We start from the raw sequence: 12,817 nt of genomic DNA on the forward strand, positions 1-12,817 counted from the left end.
AAACCTTCGAGCTTCGTTATTGATATGACCTAGAACTACTTGTGAATCTGTCCAAAAATGCTCTCTGTCAACCCTGAGCTCTAACTCCTCCTTTAGAATATTGCTCACAGCAGCAGAGATCACTGCTGTTGTTAACTGTAGCCTTGGTATGATGACTATTATTTAGTCACGACTCTCGCTCTGCCATGATCAAGATGCAGTGCACCCTATCCTCACTCACCAATCTGATGTATGAGCACTGACTATAGCCTTGACTGCTAGCATCTGAAAAGTGATGCAGCTCAATTCTCAGGACCTTTCAGAAGTTTTCAAGTGTCAAGGTTTCCTAAATCATTTACCCAACTCTCCCACCTTGGCTGCAACTTGCTGGGTAGTGGTTCATCCCAACCAGTGCCCTTCTGACACATCTCTCTCCCTCTTTCCTGGTAGGATGAATGGGGCCAAGAATCCTAATAGATCATACACAGAAGCCACAACTGAGAGAATTCCATGTCATGTAGCTGTTTTTTCATCAAGCAAGGAGAAGGCATCACTCTACAATCCACCTTACTCCTAGCACTTTCTGCACTGGAAGATTGTTATAGTTGAGATCCACATTCTTCACCTCAACAGCACGTTCAGTGACACAGATAGACTCAAGTACCTCCACATTGTTGGAAATGAATTTGTGAAGGTGTAACTTTCCTTTTGCATATACAGCTTTGACTTCTTTCACTTGCTTGATTGCCACATCAGCACATTCCAGGCTTATGAGGCCATCATCTACATAGAAATGCTTTCTGATGAAGCTAGCTGCTGAAGGGCACTATTTCTCATTTTGGCTGGAAAGATGCTTCATGCCATGATTGGCGCAGCCTGGAGATGATGATGCTCTGAAGAGTTGAATCTTCATATGATATTCTCGAAGTTCTGCATGTGTATCTTCCTACCACAAGAACCACAGATAATCTCTGTCTTCTTTGTTACTGTGGAACCTGTGGAACATTTTTTCCACATGACACATGACTGCAATGGGATGTTTATGGAATCGGCAGTGCACTCCCATCAGCTGACTGGTAAGATCAGGTCCTGTTGGCAGATGGTCATTCAAGGCAGTGCCTTCAGACTTTGCAGAGCAGTCAACAACTATCCTGATCTTATCTGGTTTCATAGGGCGATACACCCCTTGGTGTGGAATGTATCATGCATTTCCTGATTCTTGTTGCTTGTCTGTTCCCTCCACATCACCATCTTTGAAGACATGTTCCATAAATCTCACATAATCATTTCTGAATTTAGGATCTCTGTCCAGTTTCTTTCTAAGGTGCTTCAGGCAGACTAAGGCAGGCTTCTTTTTGTCTAGGAGGTCCGCGCTTAAAAGAGTCCTGAAAGAGTCACACTTTAAAAGAGTCGACGATTCTTACTGATGTCCACATTCAAATTTATTCCCTGAAGTACCATGGAACACCATGAAAACTAGAAAACAAAATACTTTCAAGCACAAAGCTCAAAAATAACGAAGAAATAAAGACCAAGTATAATAGTACTTAATAAGGTAACTTAATCACTTATTACAGTGATCACCCGGTAGACCAGCCATAGAATAACAGACGGGAGCATAAAAGTTTGCTGTTTTCATCCACCATTTCTCTCACCTTTCTGAGCTTCACTCAAACTTCCGGGTCATGCGAGTTACAATAAAAAAAAACTTCATGAATATAACAAAGGCAACATAATAATGACTTTAACTCACAAAGTACCAGAAATTACAGTAAACAAGATGCATTATAATTGCAATAAAAAACTACTTGACAATCATAAAAAATCGAGCATATTGACTTTTGGTGTTGTCATGGCAACGTATATACACCGGTCTTATCAGTGTCAGCTACACTGATGAAGTAAAGGCAGAAAGATAAGGAAGGCTTACAAAGAGCAGAAACCTAATTGTGGAGGGGAGAGAGGGTTGCAGGGCTGAGCTCCTCTGTGAGATGGTTAATTTATAAGACCGGTGACGTGGGTAACGTGACAGGCCGAGTAATGGTAAGGAATAGTTTGAAAGATTCCTTTGTCTCTCAGGTCAGGCATCCATTCATGTCACTCAATTCCCTCCTCTATCTTCTTTTTCTCACTCTCTCTCTTTTTTTTCGGTCTCTCTTCCTTAGTGGACACTCTGGTATCCCTATTCCCTGCAGAAGTAATCAATCTTAATCATGGTACGAATGGAATATTTGCCTTGGCTCAGCCAGGGAGTAGCATCTCTTAGCTGGGTCGAGTTCTACCCTGTTTACACTTTATTCCGGGAGGTCTTTTACCTCAGGAAACCAAGGTGGGATGAGACCCAACATGTCACTGTTTTAGAAAATGATACACATTATGATTCTGTTACACTTTATGTTTTTATTTTCTATTTAACCTCCATTTTTATTCATGGTAAATCTGACAACAAATCCTCTGTCTCCCTCTCTTCCTTCAATCTCTGCCTCTTGAAGTCAGCCTATCTCACTCAGTCGCCGTTGCTCTCCCTCTCTCTCCCTCTTCCTCCAACCTCTCTATATCTGTACCTCATTGCCAATGCAGGGAGCATAGCTGCAGCCATAGACCTCTGCGTGGAAACACCCAGCAGACAAGAAAAATGACGGCCGGTGCAATCTCATTTTCTGAGGGGCTGCAAGTCAGGCAGGAAATGGCTATTATTCCATCGACACTGTCGGTATTAAGTTATTTCCTTCTCTAAATACGAGAATGTTCATGAATATCTATTGAGTTCCAGGTGCGAGCGCTGGAGGTTTTGTCGCCACACACTCGGATGATTGCAGCCCTATATTCTGCCTGCTGCACCCTCACTTCTGAGATTGAAGTGAAAGACAATGGTAGTTGAAATTGGCTAATAAATCCAGAGGAGGCAAAGGGCTGTTTGAGCAATACTGCCAGCTCATGCATGCTTTTTAGGAAGAATAAAACCTCCTGGCTTTCCTCAACCATATGCTTTTCTAAAAGGAGGTGACCTGGCTAAATGGCTAAATCTTCCTTGCCAGGCCCAGGCGTTACTCTTAACAGCTTTGCTTATGTTGGTAGGAATACAATTTAGCTGTGCAGTCAAAGGCATGCCACGCCATATCCATATATACAGAGCGTCTTTATTTCAAAGAAATGCGCATTTCTGCCCATAAGTGTGCCACAAACGGTGTGACAGAGTGCAGCATAGAAAGAGAAGAAGCTCATGACAGAACTAAGGGCAATTTGCATTTGTTATGCATGTGCTTCTCTCATTGTGCCGTTGGCTGTGTGCTTTGTTTATCATGAATCAGAGCCATATAGCTGCCAGTCATGAGGAGAGCAGGGAGGTGAAAACCGGAGGAGGACGCAAAAAAGGAGGGCAGGAGAGCAAAGAGCCGGGGAGAGCTGTAGGATGATGACCAGCAGCCAATTTAGGATTTGAGTGACCAGTTACCTCCCACTGCACAGCGACACAGAAGGCAGCCAGCAGAAAAAGAGAGTGCCGCGGAGCTCTGCTTACATGTGTCCAGTCAGAGGCAGTCCATCGTGGAGAAGAGACGGGGGCAGAATTGATTGAAGGTGGTGGACCATAAATGAAGGTATTGATTTCAGGGTCAGAGTCGCAGGATGAGGTCTTGAAATAAATTGAAATAAACATATCAATACATCAAGTATATTACACCCTGAGCACACACATACACTTTCACAGATATATTATAAACCTTTTTTAGCCTAATAGATGGTTGATTAATGCACACTTGATGGCTTTTATAGATAACTAGATGAAATAAGCAAAACTAGGCAGTAATTTCTGATTATGATTGTTTTAAGCATCTGTGTCTTTGCGGAATATTACGTGCCTGCTAATTCAGGTGAATTAGGGATTACTGACTATAATGAAGATTTTTTTTAATCTCTGGACAATATATGCAGTAACACAGGCACTGTGTGGCACGTACGTTATCCAGTTATCATTATTTTATGTTTCAAAGTGTTTTACTGTATTTGAACTAACATTATTTTGTCATTTATTCTGTGCACTCCTCAGTGATGATTCTAAAATTAGTTTTTAAAACACAAATTTGAGAATTTCATAAAAAAAAGTAGGTGTGAGTGATACCAGTCCATTTTTTGAAATTTGAAAATCCATCTCATCTGCATAATAAAAGAATAAAGAGAGCACTATAAAGTGAGCACTCAGGAAAGGTTAAAGCACTTCCAATTTATGGGTCAGAGGGAAACGCTTTAGCTGGAAGAGGGGGAGAAATTACTTGGCTGGGAGACCAACAGAATCTCAGTGTAAAGACATGGCAGCCAATTAAGAGAAAGGTCAGACCATAAAAGAGGAAGCAGCACAGGAAAGGCTCTGCATAGGCAATGGCATCTCCTCCTTTTCAACTATCTCTCCCTCCACAATCTATCTGCTGCTCACAAAATGTCTTTATGTCTTTTATAATGACAATTTGTTTTATGAACCACGTTTCATAGATGATTATTCAGACGAATAAAAGTTTATGCCTAGCTGCAGGGGAATTGGCAGCCCAGTCATGTTCAAGCATTACTGTATATTGAGTTAAGCAGAAAACTTTCTGAGAAGGAATTAAATCAACATGTTGTACACAAAAGGAGAATGATCTAAGCTGCTAAACTAAACCAACATGACCGCTGATCTGCAGAATGATCATCCATACCCAAGATATAACAAAGGGGTGTAACAATTTTGCCTCATCTAAAATCAATGTAACCTTTCTGCTTCCAGCCCAGTGAAACACAGACTATCTCTCTTTTGTTTGAATACCTTTTTTTAATGCAGAAGTACTTTAAATATTCTCGCCAGAGAATCTTTTCTGCCACATGACCTCACTCAAAAATCAAAAGCAAATGGAAATTCATAAAAATGAAAGAAAAAAGTTAACCACACGACCACATGACCATATAATGCCCATTTTCTGCTGACATCTTCGGTGACAAGCATTTACTGCTGTCTTTGAACTGTACAGCCTCGGGATCATTTCAAAGTCAAATTGGCTTGTTTTCGTTCAAATGCTAACTCATGCTAACTATCCAGCTCTTTTTCCAAACAAACCACTCTACCACTCTTGTACCACTCATATCTGTTTTAAACCAGATTTTTTCCCTTGAGATACATTGACTGAAAACACAAATGTGAAAACCTTAATGAACTCAGTTTTAGCGATCACCCCTTGCAACCGTTAAACTGAAAATGGTTATTATTTTTACATAATGAATGTAAATCTACAGTACATTATGGAATTACCAGTTTGCCCCACCACATCTTGCACTGTAGCCACAGAAGCCAGTAAGTCTTCATTATTACAGACTGATAATGTTTTTCATTCAGTGCTAATGAACAAGACCGGAATTAAACGGCCATTGTAATAATTGCAACTGCAGTAGTTAACTGTAGCTTTCCTTCACAAATCGTCTCAGTAGTCCCCAAGCCACCAGAAAACAGTTACGCATACATACACAATGTGAAGATGATCTAAGATGCTGAACTTGCAGGGGTTAAATGTCACTGAAATTTTGTCATGAATACCACTGAAATGGCTTCTGGAAATAAAGGGTTTGCAAAATGAATTTATTCATTCTCGCTTTCCCTCTCTGTCTCACAGTGATGAATGTGTTCATGTATGCATGCATGTACATACATTTGTGTGTCTGCGTATATATTTCTTATTTCATCACCTCCACATCAGAGCACAGACCTCCTTTTCCTCAAGGGCCTTCAAGCTGGCCTCTTCAGCCTCAGTGACAACATCACAGGTCGCTTCAAAATTCCTGCCCAGCAGGAAGTGAGATCATCATGGCTGTGAAGCGGTGTCATTTTGATGGGCTTCTGGTTCTTCCTTCCCGCTCCCCTGGACACAGCCTTAGCCTTCACCTTAGGACCAGTCAACCATGACCTCCGTTCCCTGCCTCATTTGCCGAATATAGTTTCTGCTTTGTCCAAGTGGTGGCAGGTGGGGGTGGAAGAGTTGTCAGGTCCAGCTATTCCCAGAAAGGAAGGAGCATATCAAGGAAATACTACCACAGGGAGCTTATACACTCAAATGGATGAGAGTGTTGGAGTCCTAGATTACATTTGCCAAGGTAATGAGACAGAACAAAAGCTGTCTAATATCAAGCTGTTCAAATGTATTCTTCATGTACTTAACGTTGCTTTTTGCAGATGTTCTCGCCCAGAGGCTGAGAACTGACAGTGATTATATTTTTTCCCTTGCAAGAAACCTTTGCAAAAAATTTGTGAAGTTGCCTCCACAACACTGACACTTGCACAACTAAAATAGTGCAAACTGAACATGAAATTGAACATAATTTCTTTTATTTTTATAAAGAAATGATTTATTGATTCTTGTCTAAACTCAAACATTTTTGCAGAAAAAGATGAAAACATCAAATATGTTGTGATTTCTTTCTTTCACAATATGTGGATACACATTTTTGGAAATAGGTCTCATTGTTTGGTGAGAAAAACTTTTCTAAAAAGTTATTTTTAAAATAATTACACTTTCAGTTGGAGTGACATCAATACATGGGAACAGTGACACCTTGCCCTGTCCTCGCTTTCCACCCCCTTCTGAGCAGCTGGCCAGGCACATGGGCATGGGAGCGTGGCATGAGGAATGACATGTGTAATGTGAAGTGGCGTGACAATTAGGGTGCTTATGTGGTACTGGAGGTGGGCTGGGTGCGGAAGGGCAGCCAGGATCCCTGTTGTACTAAAAACTGGCACAGTGGGTTCCAAACATAGCATTATATGCATTAATATTACATTTTCACATTAAACACTATAATATTTTTTTTTTTTTCAGCTAGAAATTATGCATGCTCATCCTGTAATGTCTGTAGTTTTACATTTTACAGTAGTTTAAAATGTAAAATTCATCTCTCTCTGTATGCCTTTTCCTTTTCCTGGAGAATAAACAATTCAGTTGAGTTTAGAACAACAAATGTAAATTTGTTCAACTGTAATATCAGTCAGAAGTAGATTCAGTGGCAGTTCATCTAGATAAAAACGTTACAGATGACTTTACTTTAAACATTTCACATGTTCCATGAAATTAGTTTGGTTCCATGAAATTAGTTTGTAGGAAAGAATCTGGACATCAGGGACTGAATACAGTTCACAGCCTCATCATACTGAGGCCCACTGCCAATTACATTCACAGGGACTAGTAACTGCCAAGAGGACAAGGCAATGATGAATTATGAGAATGATGAAGAGAGGAAAATTGACAGCATAAAAAGTTTAGTAATAGCTGAGACTGAAGCATCTAAGAATACATGTTTTGGTCTTAAAGGGTATTACAGTTCATGGTGGCTCTTTGACCTCAGCAAACAATGTTCCTTTTCTCTACTGCAAAGAATCCTGTTCCTGGGAAGTGACAGCATCCAGACACCCCGACACCTCCCTCCTCTCTCTCCATGGAGCTCCTTCGTTGTCAGCCAGAGCGGATGGGAGAACAACCGGCACTGTCCTGTGTGGTGTCTGTTTACTCCCCCTGCATTTTCAATAGCAGCTGATGGTGGTGTCATTAGATAAGGTGATGTTTTTTGTTGCATTCCTGCTATAAGTTGCTATTGCTCAGATGGTGTAATGAAAATAGTTAATAGTTTTTGTATCAATGACTTTACTGTTTTATCAATTGTAGTATTTTCATGCTATTTCTAATCTGACTTAAACTGTTTACATGAGTTTTTGGAAGATTGTCCAAAACCACATCTAAAACTGATGCACTCTTTTTTGTTCACATGCATACACCTACAAACTATACACACACAAGGCCACAAATACATGGAAAACGAGATAATTCATTCTCAGCCTGTATCCAAAGCTACTATGTTTGTGTTGTACGTTGTAGGTTGAAAGATGAAATGCTATTAAATATTTGTATGCACAAGCAATGCATATTATGTTCACACATGAATGAATGAATGAAAGATGATAACCCTGGGCTGATCCTGCATTTTTGTATGCACATAGTACACATAGAGCATGCACACACAAAGTAAATGAACAATTACCACATCTCCCATTACTTACACCCATAAGAACATACTGCAGTTACTGAAACTTACAACATAGACACATTACAGTGCTGCTGAATAAAATATTATTCATATTTATGGGTTGTATGGACATTCTCATTTTAAAATTTCTGAATTTACAAGGTTAACAATTGTTAACAACTCCTGTTACCTTGTTTAAATGTAAAACTTAACAGAGAAAGTGAAAGTGAGGTATGTGCAAAATCATAAAGCAGAAAAAGCAAAATTCAAGCATAAACGTTTGTCGGCACAAGTCAGATACCATGATCGTCATACCTGCAATATGCTCACAAACACAGCAGCATGTACTCATCACAGGAAGGTACATAGGCAAGTAAAGGTGCTCTTCTGCTGGTACTTTCTAGCAGTTATCAGTGTTAGGGCTGTACAGTATGGGGGCCATGCTGTTCTTTAGACAGCAGAGCAGAATGGGAGGCTATGGTACAGAGGCCTCACTCTAGGGGTCTAGGGTTTTGGCAGCAGAATGTGTTTACATTGTAATTAGGACTTAATTGTCCTAATTAGAATCCCCAAACCCTGATTACTCAAAGCCATGCAACCTGCTGAGCCAAACGACCTGACTCTGCTTCAGTCGTCAACCTAGACACCCTGCATAATGCTTGTTCCAAAAGCATGCTGCAATATTCATACAATTTTCAAAAAGGCTCTGATGACTATGAAGGGACTACTCAAAACTGCCCAGGGAGCATTGAGAAAAATGGATTTCCTGGAAATGTGTTTCTTGCCTAAGGCTGGGAATATGTTAACACAGGAAATCATATGCACAGGCCTGTATACAGAGGGGAAACCTTTGTCACAATCTGCATCGTACAGGAATCATCTATTGATTTTTATTGAGCAGATTTTATTAGATCAATTTTCATACCATCACATCGCTTTTTCCTTTCTCTCCCTCAGCCCCCTGTCCCTTTTTTCTTTGTCTGGTTCTCCCTGTCTGCATTCTCCAAAATCAATGTTATGGGCATCTGTCCTAGCCTCTGCTGGGGGGGATGAGGGGGGCAACAAGTGGAACATAAACAAACCTGTCTCCCTCACCCTCTCTACCTGCCCTCATGGGGCTGTTGGGCAGAAGGCCCCATCAGCAGTCCATCTGAGCCCTGTAGCCAGCACTGCCAAGCCCAGCTCCCAGTAGAACACACTGGGCTGACACTCCAAACGGTGTGTGGGGGCAGGCTGGCCGACCGATTGGCTCTTGCTGCTGCTGTGCTGGAGGGAAACGTGGAGCATGTCAAACCACAGCCAGTCTCTCTTGGGGCTCCACACGGCTGGACGGGCCTGATGCTCCCAGGCACAGGGGGCTGAATCGATCCACAGCAAAGTCATGAGAGGCCACCACACATCAATGATAGCGAGGAAGGAGCACAAGAGAATGTGCTCAGTGCCTTTAAAATGTGATTTTTGACATATTATCACTCCATGTCAAGCTTCCTCATCTTTGGCATTGTTTCCTCAATTTCTAGATTTTTTTCTCTCAGTTTTTGTACAGTAGGATTATGCTGGCAAATGCTTCTCTTTGTAGGCTGCAAGTTCAGCAAGCATGCACGGGTGCCATTTGGAAACATTCGCAGAGACATTAGATGTTCTTGTACGAACATGAACAAAATTCTTTTCTTGTCCAAACTATGAGCGTCATCTCCTGTGTGAGCAACATCACCCCTCTCTGCATAGATCTGAAGAGATGTATACACATATCTTCACTGAACCACAATTCCAGCCTCAGGTTTGGCAGACAGATTAAAGGAACAGTTTGTCATTTTGGAAAACACTCTTGTTCACTTTCATGCTGAGAGTTAGATGAGAAGATGAGATGAAGCCACAGCCTGCAGCTGGTTAGCTTAGCTTAGCATGAAGACTGAAACTGAGGGAAACAGCTGGCTCGGTCTGAAGATACCAGATCAGCTACCAGCGCTTCTTTAACTAAAAAGCAAAAACCAAAGCGTATAATAATAAGTTGTGGTTTTACAGGGATTATGAGCGGGACTCTTTCCTGGTCAGGGTCAGTGATGTCCTGGAGTCTCCGCTGGTTGCCAGGCAACCTCATAATGACAAATCGACAGGAAAGGACAGGAAGTCACTGCTCCCAGCCAAGAAATGGTACCAAATAAGTGAAAGCAAATAAGTAAATTTTACTTTTTAACCCACAGCATCAGTGAGTTCATATTCTGCATTGAGCAGGTGTTTGAGAAAACATCCTTCATAATTTCCCTTTTACTGTTTCCACGTGGCGTTTCTTCATCTGCAAAAACACCATTAACAGAAAAAAAAAACAGGGACAGTCTTTCAGTGTGTGATCTGTTCATAGCCCACACCGCTCATTCACATCATTTAATGAACCAAGTCCTCTCACTAATGAGGCTAGCAAAGGACTAAGGGGTCAAGTTCTCTCTCTCTCTCTCTCTCTCTCTCTCACACACACACACACACACACACACACTTTGTCTCCACTTACACTCAGTTTTGAAGCTCTGTATAAAAAAAGCTGCAGTAACATTTAAAGGCTCTTAGTTAATTAGTAAGGACAGGTCAGAGTCTCTTCATTAGACTTAAGTTCATTAACCTTCGTCGGCACCAGGATATGGAGTGGCTCTTTCATATCACTTCTTTGTGAGGAATCACACCTCTATGACCTCAGAAGATGCCATCTGCCATTTTTGCATGATCACATCTAAAATTGTCTGTTACATTTTATGATAAATAATGCTGCAGCTGAGCCATGTTTGATCTGTTGTAAAATAAACGAACATAATAAAGCCTTTACCAGAAATCATCACTCATTATAATAAATACTGTATATGTTGCTTGGCAACCTGTTCAACAACTATGTTGCTGGGGAGAATATTATGAATCTTATTATTTTATTATGAATTATAAATTAACTCACGCTTCATGGCTTGCCTAATAACAGATGTAAACCTTGGCCTCTCTCAGCTTTTTGTCTTAATATGTGATGCTGTGCTGCTTCGCTGAGGTAGAGTATGAAAGTAGATTTAGACAACCAATCAGCACTGGAAGGATTTTTTCTTAACATGAGAATATCTTGGTAATTTTGAAGATTATTTTGAATATAAGGCAAATAAATTTAGCTGTTACCCTACAGTCTAAAATAGACACTCTGGTGGTGAATCTTGTGTCTGTACATCTGAAGGCATCCTTCACTGAGAGGCATTCACAATCACAAGAAAATAATGCCTACACACACACACACACACACACACACACACACACACACACACACACACACACATACACACACACACACAATCAGATTCTCCATCTCTGCAGGTGCTGTCATGGGCCCACTCTTCAGCCTCCCATCTTTTCCCCAGCTCTCCTCTTCTTCCTTTGTTCCCAGACTGCACACCGTCATGTCCAGGTCTTGCCTCTGGGGAGTTCAACCTGGCAGGAGGCTTGTTTTCAGAGCTTTGCTCTTTTTTTCTCCTCTCCTCTTCTTCTCCTCTCTCCTTCCTGGGTTTTTCATCTGTACCGGTGCTGGCTAATTACCGGCGCATTCTCCTCCTGCCAACAGCGTGCTGCTGATGTCGAGCGCCTACCCGCCTCCCGCCTTCCCAACCACCACCACCACCACGTCCTCCCCCACTCCTCTGTTTCCCTCTTCCTCCTCACTAGGAGAGAGCGGAGGAAGGAGGTGGAGGGGAGGGCCGGGGTACAGATGTGTATTAATGAAGCAGTGAAGGGCAGGGGGTGACTCATAGAGAGGGAGAGAGAGAGAGAGGAAAAGAGGAGCAAGAGGCTATTTGCATGCAGAGACAACGAGATTCACCACTTCTACAATGCCTTTCTCCCTATCTATCTTTTCTCTCTCTCTCTATCTCTGACTGCTTCTCTCTCCCTCCACATCCTCTTCCCATCATCCTGTGTTCTCTCACGTTCTAGCTCTCTCACTCCCTCTCTCTCCTCTACCTCCTTGCCTCTCTCCTTTGCTCTCCGGCTTGCTGCCACTGCTGATTTGAATAATTCAGCACAAGCCGGTATTCTCCAGGGCCCCATTGTCTGTGCGCGGCAGGAGAATGAGAAGGAGAGAGATAGGGAAAGAGAGGGAGAGAAGAGAGAGATGGGGGAGTGCAGGGCAGTGTGTGTGTGTGTGTGTGTGTGCGTTTTTGTTACCTCATTGGGACCTTTTCCAGTATAAACACTGACCTTGTCGGAACCAGTAGACCTTGTGGAGACCAAAGCCCGGTCCTAATGAGGCAAAACCTCATTTCTGAGGTCCTGGCTAAGGTTAGGGATAAGGTGTGAATTGAGGTTAGGTTAAGGTTAGGGTTAGGCATGAATTGGTTATGGTTAAGGTTGGGGTTAAGGTTTGGGTTAGGCTGTCCACAACGAACGGAACTCAATGCAATGTCCTAACAAGGATAGCTGCACAAACTTGCGTGTGTGTGTGTGTGTGTGTGTGTGTAAACGGCAGGGGGAGGTGGGTCCTGCCTGCCTTCACCTAGCTGTGGCGTAAATCAGCACTAATGAGGTAGAGGAGGAATACCTAGGCCTCGTAACAGACTACAGAAGCCTTCGCCATGCAAGCACACTAATGCACACAGGTAAGGCAGACACACATTTAGCAGTCTACATGCATACAACACCTCCATAACCTTCACTGCTCTGCTGTGTTTCGGTTATTGACTTGTTGCTAACCCTCACTCCCATGTGTGTTCAACCCGGCGCATGTTCAATGTCATCCTGCAGGAGGAGGAATATTGGCAAAGAGAGCAATGGTCTCAACAAACAC

The sequence above is a fragment of the Thunnus thynnus genome, chromosome 2 (assembly GCF_963924715.1).
Source record: "Thunnus thynnus chromosome 2, fThuThy2.1, whole genome shotgun sequence".
NCBI classification, from domain to species: Eukaryota; Metazoa; Chordata; class Actinopteri; order Scombriformes; family Scombridae; genus Thunnus; species Thunnus thynnus.